Raw genomic sequence first — 14,036 nt, 5'->3', positions numbered from 1 at the left:
GTTAAATCTCACAAGGACCTCAAAGACTCATATGATAAAATAGTAAAGAGAGAGAAAAAGAGAGATAATTTTTTCAAAAAGCTATGGAAGGGGTGAAAGGCATCTTCAAGGTGCTCAAACCCAATCAACCATTACCTTCACCGATATTAGATAGTGAGGATGAGTCACATGCAGAGTGGTCAGCTGATGATGTCGAGTCAGCAGGAGGACTTAGCTAGAGATATGGATACAAAGAGTCCCTTTTACTCTAGCCTTCTTACACATGCAGTGAGGTCACTGCATTCATTTCAGTAGGGTAGCCCCATATTTATATTGTGTTAGTTGTGGTATTGGATATTTCTATTTATGGCTATTTTGGATGATGTTGTGGATATTGCTTCTTATGTTTTTTATGCTACAATCCTGGGTACCTGGATGGTGCCCAAGTTTTATGGATTATCATGCTTTTTCTTTATTTCTAGTTTAGTTTTTCTATACACACTTTAAATTTTGTTATAGATATTAGTGATGTTGGGACAAGTATGCAGGGGAATTCTGAGTACCCGTAGCATAAATGTCGAAAAATGAAAGAGAAGTTTGAGTACCTGTAGCATTTTGTTTTGTAAATTGGGATAACTTTATACACCATTGGCGAAGTCTGAGTATTCATATGGTTAGTTATCCCATAATAGAGCCAAGATATGAGACTAAAGCTTTAGTTGTAGCCATCGCCATATGTTAGCAACTTGTGCATGGTGCTATGGTAAATCAAAAAAACCCCTCCGTCTAAAATTTTTTTAAAAAATCAAGGACATGAGAGTGAGCAATGTTGTAACAAATCCATTTCTCTTCTTGTGGTTCCATAACTTTTTGACTTGTGAACAAGTGATAAACAATCCATGATTGTTTCCATCAGGAGGGACATTTGAGCTTCCTTGACAAATTTTACATGCCATGTGTGGTGAGAATATTGCACTCATCTCTTGTATATTTTGTTATCTAGAACTTACCCCATTAGTCTTTCAAAACTAATTTTGATTGTATTTGGTTAGAGAAACGATCTTAGGCCCTCTTTGTGATTTTGGAACCCACTCTAGCCTAAAAACCCTGCCCATGTATAATTGTAATCCCTAGTACCCGCTTTGATCCTTTTTACCTTTCTTTGGCAAAATGTAACAAGCTGTGAACCATTCTTTTATTCCTATTTTGAACCATATCGTCATTGAACTCAAAAATGTAATGTGAGGCTAAACGCCTGATTTGGGGGTAGTAAAGATCGATGAAAGTGAGTTTGGGGCCACGGAGATGTAAATGAAATTCCTAGTGTGCCTAAGCTTTAAAAGAAAATAACAAAATAGGAAGAAGTCCAACAAAGGAAAGCTTTGCATGAAATTTGCAAAAAAATGAAATGAAAGAAAGGTGGTGGACAAAGAAAGCAAAAATTAGGCATAAGAAAAGAGAGAAATAAAGTAAAGTGGCCCTTAGTAGAAAGAAGAAGTGTTGTAAAGTGTGAAATAGATATTAAAGGTAGGGTGTAACCAAGTTCCCTAAATGCTATCCTACCCAAACCAGAACCTAGGTTACAATCTTAGAAAGTCCTTTGAGATCTCCAACCAATTACCTTCTTTTAAGTGGTGATTGAAAATAGGGGCAAGCCTATGGCATGACACTTGTTGCATTGAGATTTTTTTTATGAGGGGAGAATTTTGCACTTAAAATTCCTTGTTACTTGTTCGGTAGTTTGGTGTGTGATAATTTTCTTTCTTGTGAGATGGGCATCCAAACAAGTTAAGGTGAGTGATTTTTGTCACCTCCCGGATAATGAGGCAAGTGGTGTATGGTTTAGTTTTAGTCAAAAGGTGAGAAACTTCTAGAGTATTGGTTTTTGTTATTTGATTTCTCTTTAAAGTCTGATGCATCCTGGAATATTATATTTTATAATAAGGGGTGGTGAGAAATTAGCTGTAATACTCCGTATTTTCATGCTAGAATTCTAACCATCGTCCCTACACGTGTAATATCTAATACAAATTATTCCCATGTGGATATTAATTTCATGATCATTAGACTAGTGTGTTAAGAGCTCTTAAGGTGAAAAACATTCATAGAAATCGCTTAGAACCAAGCTAAGAACCTTAAATTCGTTAAAAGTTTGGTGTTTGATTTTGCAAAGGTCATCTTTGAACGAGCATAACTTGATGTATATGTGGTATTTTTGCATATTTAGATCCACCAAATTGTAGATAATTAAATTATATTTCCAATGATACCAATTTTGCCTTAATCCAATACCCGACCAAAAAGTTATGCCCATTTTCGTGAGAGGCAGTAAAGGTGTGCGATTGGTTAGGCGCCGCCCAACCAAACTTAGGATATTGAAAAAGTGTCACCCACATTAACTTAGGTGATTGCATAGGTGCCGCCTAAGTCATTGCCAAGTACCAAAAACACTCTGTTTTGACCTAGATCAAGGGTCTTGAAGTTATTTCACACCCCTAAACCGTCCCTAATCACTTCAAAACGTTATTGTGAGATATTAAATGCACAAAATCCTCTCTCTTAACCCCATGTAATTAGTAAGAAACTCAAAATATCTCCTCAATTCCAAAGAACAAAATCCAAGTGTCTCCTCTCAAGAATCAAGAAGTTAAGCTCCAAATTCAAGGTTCTCTACAAGGATTCTTTCAATCAAGCTTAACGGTCCAATCTTTTCAAAAATTTCATCACCATTAAAGTATGTAGGGTTTGAACAAGAGCAATCCTTTCACTCTTGTGCCCAAAAATTATGTTTCTAACGAATTTCTTATGATTTTGAATATAGGGTTTACACCCAAAGTATTTTGTTGATGAATTTTGAGCATGATGTGACTGCTTTATGAAATTTTATGGTTTCCTTGAGTTAAAGAAGGATCTTTTATGACTTTGAATACCATGAGCATGATTTGAGACATTGTTTATAGTTTTTCCATTGAATTAAACATGAGATTGTGATTTGAAGCTATTATTTTGATATTATTAAAGCATTTTGAGAAAAGCTTGTGAAGCATGATGATTTGCTATGGATTGAAATGAGTTTGATATATTGATATTCAATTATATAAGCAGTATATGATCTTTGATCCTCATAATCCACTTCACAGAGTTATTCATATAATGATTGAGTACATAACTGGTTTCCTAATAAACTCTTATACTAGTTTTAATGTGGATTTCCACAAGATGAGCATAGCTAATAAAGGGAGTAGTATTTAGCACCGAGTTGGGTAAGTTACTATGGTTTCATTTCCCAGAACTACGCCTAAGGCCAAGACAGTGATTACTAAGTTGAGGTTATACTCTCTGGCAAGAGTATGACACCTTCCCCCAATATAAGGTTTCTTCCTTAGGAGGACAAAACATTGGACTCCATGTAGCCCGCATGGTTTATGTCGGTTGAGAGAACCTCCCTAATATTAAGATTTTCAGAGTAGTTTCTTAAAGTATTTTCCCTTAAAGAAAGTATTTTTCCTTGCTATTAAAAGTAAATGAACAACTTTTGAGTATTTTTCTCTAATGATTCTGGGAGCTAAGTGCAAAGGCTCACAACTTAATCGGATTTGTTGTACTTGAATTTTCAATTTCAAAGCTACAAGTCTTAGCTTTCAAATACAGAGTTGAGCTCTTTATCATTTATTCTATATTTTTTGAGAAGGGAATGGAACTATGAATTTTTGAACTAAGTATAATGACTCACGAGATTTATGTTACATATTTCACTATTCATGACTTATGAGTTTTAAATTTCAGATTTATTCAAGCTATGTGAATCATTTATATTTAGCATGCATTTGTTTTATAAAGTAATGATGTTGTTTACTATATGCATACACCACCATATACTCAGTACATCCTCAAAGTACCGATCCACATATATATCTATGTGATACATTGTCTCATAATGTAGGTGCCAGTTCTAGTATGCACATTCAGACTCAGACAGTTGCAGATTCTAGCCAGCAATATGATGAGTCTTCCTTCTCCGGGGACTTCAGTTAGATTTATTTATGTCCTTTACTTTCTTATTCCTATGTATTGATTAGTGATAGCTGAGGTTTCTTCCTAGCTATCTATAGTCAGTATTAGTAGAGGATTCATAGACAGTCAAAATAGTTGATGTATTCAGTCTAAATTTTGTTTTGTATAAGCATAGTTATATTCATCTTAATGTAGCTTTGTATTGATCAAGTTCATAAAAGATTTATTTTCTACATTTTCTTCAGATTTATGTGTTTTAGTCAGTTGCTTGGGAGTTATGCCAGTATAAGGGTTAGCTTGGGATCACTTGTGGTCCTAAGCACCGTGTAACGTCTTGGAACAAATTTTTGGGGCTTTACATTATCCTAGCATAAATGCGATGAGCTATTTGTGGTTGTGACTCAAGTCGAGGTTGGTATGCCATTTAAGGCATAAAATGTGGGCATAAATGATTATGGGTCATGGTAAAAAGGTAGTGTTGCTTGAGGACAAGCAAATGCTTATGTTGGGGGTGTTGATGAGGGGTAATTTTACCACTCATTTGCACTCAGTTTTAGTGCATATTACCTCATCTCAAATAAGTAAATGAGTCATAATTGAGATTTAATACACTAATATGCACTCTTTGCAGGTATAGGAGTTGAAAGGACAAAGAGATGTGGATTAAAGCGTGAAATGGTCAAAAGGGAGCAGAAAACGTGCAGCTAAATACTACAGTGAACTAGCCTTAGTAACCTTGGTCGTGGTCAGTTAAGATAGTCAATCAGCCGCGATTATGGAAGTCAATTACGGTCACATAGCCGTGGTCGCAACCATACTTGCGCGATCACGGCTTGGTGGAAATGTTCAGCCCAAGGGAAAAAATAACAATTGGAGAATTTGACATACAAACAATGATCCTTTAAAGATTGCAACAATACACGGAGGTGATCAATGTGATCCACCTCACTCTTAGGATAGAATAAGATGTCATAAATGAAGACAAAGATAAACATGTCCAAAAATGGATGAAAAACCCTATCCATCAAGTCCATGAATGTAGCTGGGACATTGGTCAACCCAAAGGACATGACAAGAAACTCATAGTGACCACACCGGGAAAAATCTTGGGCAACTCATTAACCACGAGAACAAATTCTAGAGAAAGTTCTTCAGAGTTAAAATCTTTAACTCGAACAAAATGATACAAAAACCCTTTTGAAATTAGCTTTTGGGCTTTGAGATAAGAAACGAACCTTCCCTTAGGCTCTAAGGAACCACCATCCCATACAATGACTGGCTCATTAGCGAATTTAAACATGAACCTACGGGTCCGACAATCTAAGGAAGAATAACACAAAAGCAACCAATCCATCCCTAGAATAACATCAATATCAACTGTGATCAGCTCTATCAATACTATAAGAGTTTCTTTACCAATAAATGATACTACACACCTCTGTAGAACCTTTTAACAACCCCAGAGTCTCCTACCAAGGTACAAGTAAAAAAAAAACCGACAGACTCTCGGGACCATAATAAAGTACACAACTACATATGGGTTATATAAGAAAGAGTAGACCCTAGATCAAACAAGCAATAAACATCACGAGAAAGGAATTTTCAATATACCCACTTTAGCATTCGAAGGTGATTCGGGCTCCTAAGGGATGTAAGAGTATTAAGTCAGTCCCGACCAATGTCGGAGCTAGAAGTCGCATCCCTTGGTGCAAAAGCTAGAAAAGTGGTAACCACTGTCCTTTTTGCCCAAGTGGCAGCCATTATAGGACACTCCCTTTGCATCTTTTAGTATAAATAAAGTCTCAAAGTCTAAAATTCTCGAAAAGAGTAGAAAAAACTTTTAAGCAAATAGTTAAATTTCTTTTCTTTAGTAAAAATTTTCAATCGGTAGTCTAATCAGGGTTCTCGAAAGATTGCTTTTCGGTGGTGATCAAGACTCCGAAGAAAGCTCAAAGTTCCATTTTTCTTCCCCAAAAGAGGTAAACACGCCTTTCCCCTTTTAGTTTTATTATCATTTTCTTATTCATCTCCTTCTTCTTCGTAGTTCGTAGTTGTAATTTTATTTGCTAGGATTGTTTATTGTAGATGGCTTTGAAGGCCATAGGACATTGTGGTATAGATATTATGATTATTTTCATGTTCATGATATAAAAACAAGCTATCAATAGTTGAACATGTTTCTTTGGCTTTATTCTTTGATTATTATGGATAAAGTTTTGATATTTGCCTAAAATGTGTGCTCATGCTTTGTTTAAATTCATTGTTGGCGTATATGTTTGTTTTTAGCATGTAAAGTTATTTTTTTTTGTTGAAAAGAATAGTTAATATTGATTTTTTCGCCTTTTGAATTTATTCTTTGATTATTATGAATAACGTTTTGATCTTTGTCTGAAATATGTGCTCATGCTTTGTTTAAATTAATTGTTGGCGTATATATTTATTTTTAGCATGTAAAGTTATTTCCTTTATGTTGGAAAGAATCGTTAATATTGATTGTTTTGCCTTTTAACTTTATTCTTTGATTATTATGGAAAAAGTTTTGATCTTGCCTAAAATATGTACTCATGCTTTATTTAAATTCATCGTTGGCGGATATATTTGTTTTTAGCATGTAAAGTTGTTTCTTTTATGTTGAAAATAATAGTTACTATTGATTGTTTCACCTTTTGGCTTTATTCTTTGATTATTATGGATAAAGTTTTAATCTTTGCTTAAAATGTGTGCTCATGCTTTATTTAAATTTGTTATTGATGGATATGTTTGCCTTTGGTATGTAAAGTTGTGTCCTTTATGTCGAGGAGGAATGGTTACTATTGTTGAGGGTCTGTGAATTTATTTCTCAATTTGAAGTAGTGAGTTACTCATTTTCGTGGTCAAAACTGTCTTTGATTTTATCTTGTTTAGATTGAAAAGTTGTTAGGGTTATAGATTTGGTTGAAATGGTGTAGAACTAAAATAGGAGTTGGCATAATTGGATACTTTTTCTTAGAATTAATCTTTTACTATTTCTCCTATATTGTTTTTTAATATCATTTTTCAAATATGCTTAATATATGCTGTTTGCTTCACTTCTCTTATTGATTTACATCTTAAAGTGTTTTTATTTATTTAGACGTCCTATTTTTATTCACATACTATATTAAATTTTTCTTCTAAGTTATAGATATGTTGATTGACTTCACTTTGTATTGAAAAAGTGTTGTTACATTAGTATGTCTTGTATTTCATATTTGAGGTGCTACGAAAGATTTCCTCATCTCTTGTTCATGCTCCTTTTTTTTAATGAAAACATGTTTTAGACTTTATCATATCATAGTATTTAGAACAAATATGTGCTAATCTATTTGTCCAAATTTTAAGCAACTATGCTTGTGGATTCATGTCTTTTTTTCAAGGGCTAGTTAATTATATTATGCTGGATTCATTTTTTTGTAAGATTGTTTAGGAGATGGGTTAATTTTCTTTTCGTTAGATAGTTTGGCTTGCTTTGATATCATAGCTTACAATTTCTTTATGCTTAAGAATGCTATTTTTTCCATCTCATCATTTATCTATTAAGTGTAAAATTTTTGAATGCATATAAATTCTTTTTCTTTTTTCTTTTTTCTTTTATCTTTTTCTTTGCATGAATCTGTTTTGGAGTCCTAATAGACTCCTTTCCTCTTGGATTTCGTAATGGACCAATGAGGCCCACCTTTTCGAGTCAAATTTAAAGTTTTAACCCAAAGTTGATTATATGATCTGCGGGTGCAAGAAGATAGAAAAAGAAGGAAAATGGGTTAAAAGTCGCTAAGAGACTTATAAAGTCTTGATTTTTATTATTGTCCTATTCTTTATTTATTTATCTATTTATTCATTCATTTGGGTCTCGAAGCCAAAGTTGTAATTTAATACAAGTGAAGCAGATTTTGGGTCTCAAAGGTCTGAAAACTAGCTTAGCACAGGGTATGGGCCAAAAGCCCAAATAATTAGATTAGGACATGTGAAGATGGGTCAAAAACCCAAATTAGTTTAGGACATGAGTTATGCATTTGGGCCTAATGGCCTAAGTCCTTTTGTTTTTTCCTTTCCCCTTTATATGTTGATTGTTCTTAGTTTTCTTAGACTTAGTTAAAATTCCTGCTAAGTTGTCAAGAAGACAATTTTCCTTAATCGTTGTCTTTTCAAAAATCAATTTTCCTTTTTAAAGTTAGTCAAGAAAGTTATTTTCAAATAGTCCAGATAAACGCATGTTAGCGGATACTCTTGGTGCCTTAACAACCTTCCAAGAATATTAATAGGAATCACTTACTCAGAATTTCTAAACTCGAAAGATTTTTTTTTTGAATCTTTTAAGTACTAATATTTTTAATTTTTCTTGTTATTTTCTCAAAAATCAAGTGGCGACTTTGTAATTTCCTAAATTATTTTTTCTTAAAGTTTCAGAATAGTATAAAAGGTCGAAAAATAATATTTTTCAAATCCTTCGAATCGAAAAGGGACCAAAATAAGGAATTTATGAAAAATTAATGAAAAAGCATGATTATTTAGACTTAAAAAGTGCTATAAAGTTGACAAATTTATCACTCATCACACATCTAAAATACGTGAACAAGACTATGATGGGGCTAATAACATGCAGAGAGAGATGAATGATCTTAAAAGTTTTGATTTTGTAGGAAACTCCATTAGCATATTGCATTCATTATTTTGCTCACCAATTACAATTGACACTTTAGTCGTTGCCAAAAAATATTTGCTCGTGAATGATATTTTTGCTATTATTGCTAATGTTCTTAATCTGTTAGGAGCATCATTTAAGCGAAGAGATCAACTTTGGGGCCATCAAGCAGAAATATTGGATCAACTACTAGAAAGTGGGAAAGTTCAAAGTGAAAAGGTTAAATCAAGAACGAGGACTTGAAAGGCCTGGTGATACTCGTTGGGGTTCACATTTTAGAACACTTGATAACTTTATTATTTTATTTTCACCTATAGCTCATGTGCTTGATGCTATTAAATGTGGAGGCTTTAATCCAAATGATAGATTGTAAGCTGAAGGTTTTTTTAACTATGATAAATGAATTTGAATTTGTTTTCTTGCTTCACTTGATGTTCAAGATATTGGTGATGTCCGATGAGCTGAGGGCATCATTACAAAGGAAAGAGCAAGTTATTATCAATGCCATGATATTTTTTGACATTACTAAAAAAATAGTACAATTGTTGAGAGATGATGGATGGAATTCTTTGATGAATGAAGTTCATGTATTTTGTGATTAACATGAAATCTTTGTACCTACGATAGATGATCTTTATCTTTCAGAAAAGTCAAAGTGTAGGTCTTTTAGTGTTACTTATTCACATCACTTATGTGTTGTGTTCTTTTATGTTATAATTGACTTGCAACTTCAAGATCTTAATAAACATTAGTTTTGATGTAGTGAGTGATAAGTTGCTTCTTGGTATGGCAATCTTGAATCCAGTTAATGCTTTTGCTAATTTTGATAAGAAAAAAATAATGACATTAGCCAAGCATTATCCAATGAGTTTAGTGAATCAAAACTTCTAGAGCTTAGTTACCAACTTGATACTTTCATTATTTACATGCGACGTGGTGTCTTATATTCTCTAATTTGAAAGATATTGATGATTTGACAGAAGCACTGGTCAATGCAAATTTTGTGAAAACTTATTTTCTTGTATACTTGTGAAGTTGACATTGATTTTACCAATCACGACTGCAATTGTAGAGAGAGCTTTCCAGCGCTGAAGCATATCAGAATGAATTGCGTAGCAGTATTGGTGATGCATTTTTAAGTGATTGTTTAGTTTGTTACATTGAGAAGGATATATTTGTAAATATAAACAACAATGCAATCATTGACCCTTTTTAGAAGATGAAAATGTATCGATGTTTAGTATGAAAAGATGGTCTACTTTTGTTATATTAGTACTAATTAATGTTATTTGATCATTTTAAAGTTTATACTTTGCTCATAATTTTTTTTTGTAATTTTTAAGATTAAAAGAATTGTATGCAAAATTATATAGTTGATAATTGACATGACTATGTTAAAGATAATGGTGCGCCCCCTATCTTCAAATTTTGGACTCGTCTTTACGCACAACTACAATCTCAGGCCTTATTCACATACAAAATACATAGTTGTTTTTATGAAATTATATATATAACACATAGACACATTAAAAACACTGTCATCATTCTTTGAAAAGACATATACAAACTTATTTATTTATTATGAAATACATATACAACTACAAATTTGCAAATTCAGACCTATTGACATTAAATACATAAACAAAACCACTAAACAACCTCCAACCTTTTCCTTCTCCCATTTTTGTTTTTTGAATGACCTCCATCATCACAAAAACTCATTTCTGTATCACCCTCTTTTCTTTAGAATCGCTATTAATGTTTCGAGCTTCGATCAAACAATTTTTTTTTATTTTCTACTGAAATTCAACCCACCAACGAGCTTCAACTCTACGGGAAACGTCTCCAACTCCAACGGCTAGCAAACCGACGAACTCCGACGAACAACCATAACAATCACAAACCACTAATAACCTTTTTGTCAAATCAGCATCGATATCCTCTATTGACAACTTTAGTGATGTCCATATTTGACCGGAACATAATTGAAATCAGAGAAATTAGATGAAATCAAATAAAGAATGAAATAAAAATAACGTGAAAAATATTGTAGAACTTAAAATCTCTAAAATAGGAGAAATTGGAAAAGTAAAAAAGAAGTAAAATAAAAAAAAGGAAGGAGATAAATACTATGCCATGAAGGGGAGGAGAGGGGAAGTTACATCTGGTAACTATAAAACGCGGTTCTGACTTAATCCATTGAAAATAATGTTATTTTTGTTATCCCCTTAACTTTAAAGCGTTGCTGCTTTGATTAAGTATGAACTTAAATTTCTTAGTCCCTATACAATTCCCTTTGCATCTCGCCATGAAGTTTAAAAACTAATGTAATTATGTAAGACATATATCTTGTAATTACTTGCATATAAATTTCATTTCTAAAAATTAGAATTAAATGATATAATATGAAGATCCATTTTTATTTTTGTAGTAATGCTACTTATTTTGGTGTATTACTTAGCTTTCATCAATAGTAGCATTTATTTGTTGGTTTTGAGTGACAAGTTTTAGTGGCATTGTCACATCACTGGTAAATATTCTTGATAAGAACTTTTTGTTGAGTTATTTTTAGTATCACTCAATCATAATTTCCACCCATAAAACATAAGATTGACCTGATCACGACTCAGTCAAGTGTAGGAGATGTGATCATGGATCGAGTGATGTTATTATGTTATTCCCTCCATTTTAATTATGTGGAATCATCAAATTTTGAAAGTTGGATGTTTTTCTAAATATTTTAAATTATTAATTATTATAATATTTTTTGACTGAATTTATTTCATTAGACAAAGTGTCTAACAGTCTTATAGTTTTTTAAAAAAAAGTATCCTCAGCAGTGATTAGTTTGAGCAAAGGGAGCTAAGTTTTACTTTATCAATTCTAATGAGGCAACAAATCCTTACTAATTAATAAGCATGAATAAAGTAAAAGGTAGAAAAAAATTCTATGATTATCGCATGATTCACAAAATTAAATATTTTATAATGATATTACAAATAAGAGAATATATAAGATATAAAAATTAGAAAAACTAGCTAGCTATGACATGAATAAATGGCTTGCTATGACAACTTACAATTTGGATAGAAAGAAACCAAGGATACTATAGAAGAAGAGAAAAAGCTAGGAATCTATCTCCATTAAAGGATGTGGTATAGTGGATGGAACTGCTGCTTTCTTAAGTAGAGATTTTGGGCTCAAGTCCTATGAAAAATTTTTTGATAGAGAGTGCTACCCTCGAATGAGCCCTATCCGACACGAATTTGAATTAGTCTAGCTTCAATATAAATATCGAACACCGAATGAAAAGAAAAAAGGTGTGACTCTATCACTAAGGAGATTGCTTACATTAGCTGTGTTAGAGCAAACTAGGTGACTACGTAACCCATTATAGCTTAATCGTTTCTTTTTTGTCTTTGAACTAAAGAATAGCAAGTTGTGTCATAGCTTGGCTATCTGATTGGTTATTTGTAACTTCTGTATTTGGTGATTAATTTAATTGTTAGTTAGTAAAAAAAAATTATAAAATTCAAAAGGAAAATTGAGTTATCAACTTAAACTTTCCTCTTATAAATTAAAAAAAGCAATTTGTCCATCTAAAGTAACTTGAAGTATTTTTCTCTTATCTGTTTTTGTCAAATTTGTATAAAAGCACCTGATATTCATCGCTTTTTCTTAGATTTATTAGATCTTGTTGAGGTTGTCGATACAATCTTATGACTATGTTATGACTTATGACAATCGCATTAATAGGTGTCTTATAACAAATTCAATCATAGGTGTCTTAGAACAAATTCAATCAGATTACTATCTCAGTTATTCTTTCTTCCGTGATTGTTCTTATTGTTACGTTATTGTCGAGGAGAATAACTACTTATGATTGTATTTATAGTAATATCACATAAATTAAGATATAACTAGAGAGTAAGACTCACGAATTTCGTTGTCAAAGATGTTTCATCGCATTCTTTGATATCTTAAACTCTAGTCTTTTTTCGAAAAGAAATTCTAGTATAAGTAGCTTTTAATTATTATATTAAATTTTATGTCATATTATAAGTTTTTTTTGTAATCTTCAACTAATTAGACCTATTAGAGATTTACGTCAATGTATAAAAAACTTTCCATTCTTATTTTGTATAAAAGTGGCATGAACTGAATTCAATAGAGAAACATAATAATAATGATTCATATCATCAATATTAATTTATTTGAGATGAAAACATAATTATTATTGTATACTATTTCACCCTACAACGGTTGAAATGAATCAACACCAACAATGATATAATTTGAGTCATCGCATGAGTAGCTTGAATGTTAAACAGTTTTTTCGAACATCTTGACTTAATTGTTATTAAGGGAAGTATGCCCTATATTTCACATTCTTAAAAAATTAAAAAGACAGTTGAATGCATTGAAGCTTCTGGTATGAGCAAATTCAAAGGAGATGTAGAAGATTACTAGAACATTAATAGCCAAAAGAAAAAAAACACATTCGTCACGGTTGAAATGATACCAGGAGGGGAAAGGGAAAAAGTAAAAATCCACTACTAATAAGTGCATATCAAGTCATAATGCTCAATTATTTGTCCCTTGTTTACATAAGAGCCGTTTGGTGTGAGGTATAAAGTATAATAATTTTGAAATAAAATATTAGTTTTTTATTATATGTTTGGTTGAAAGTATTAGTTCCGATATTTTTTATTTCACTATGTATACCTTAATGATGAAATAAGTTACCTTAATGATGAAATAAATTATCTTATATGTATAATGAAATAACCTATTTGAGGATAGTTAATCCCATAATAACTTGCTATTGCCGGAACCACTTTATCAATGCTCTGGATAAAAAGTGAGAACTAAAGAAAAACAAAATTTATTAATTTTGTACTATTCATGCAATTGTTAGCTATTCAGTGTGGTGCTTGAATATACATTGTTCAAATCCTTTATAAACTGACGACACATCCATATTGAATAATCTTAAAATAAAAATAATAAAAAAAAAGGAATATATATCACACACATTTCAATTAATCAATTATCTTAAAAAGTAAGAATAACATAGATTTAAATATTGATTAACAAGTTGTAGTTCATGGCAGATAGCTTTATATCCACTTTATTTAGAAGTGTCAACTTCACTTTGTTTTTTCTCCACTTATTTATTTTGTCCCTTCATTTCATCCAATTGGTAATCAATATTTGGATAAGGTCTTTTACTAAATGATTTTCCTTTGACTTCACCAATTTTAGAGAGTTTAGGAAGTTATTTTTACTCTCCTTTTACCCTTCTCTTCTTGTTTTCTTTTCCTTTTACCTAACTCAGTTGATATTTAAAAGAAATTATAAAAAAATTATGATGAATATCTGG

Source organism: Capsicum annuum, chromosome 3, assembly GCF_002878395.1.
Source record: "Capsicum annuum cultivar UCD-10X-F1 chromosome 3, UCD10Xv1.1, whole genome shotgun sequence".
NCBI lineage: Eukaryota > Viridiplantae > Streptophyta > Magnoliopsida > Solanales > Solanaceae > Capsicum > Capsicum annuum.
This window is presented reverse-complemented; position numbering follows the sequence as displayed.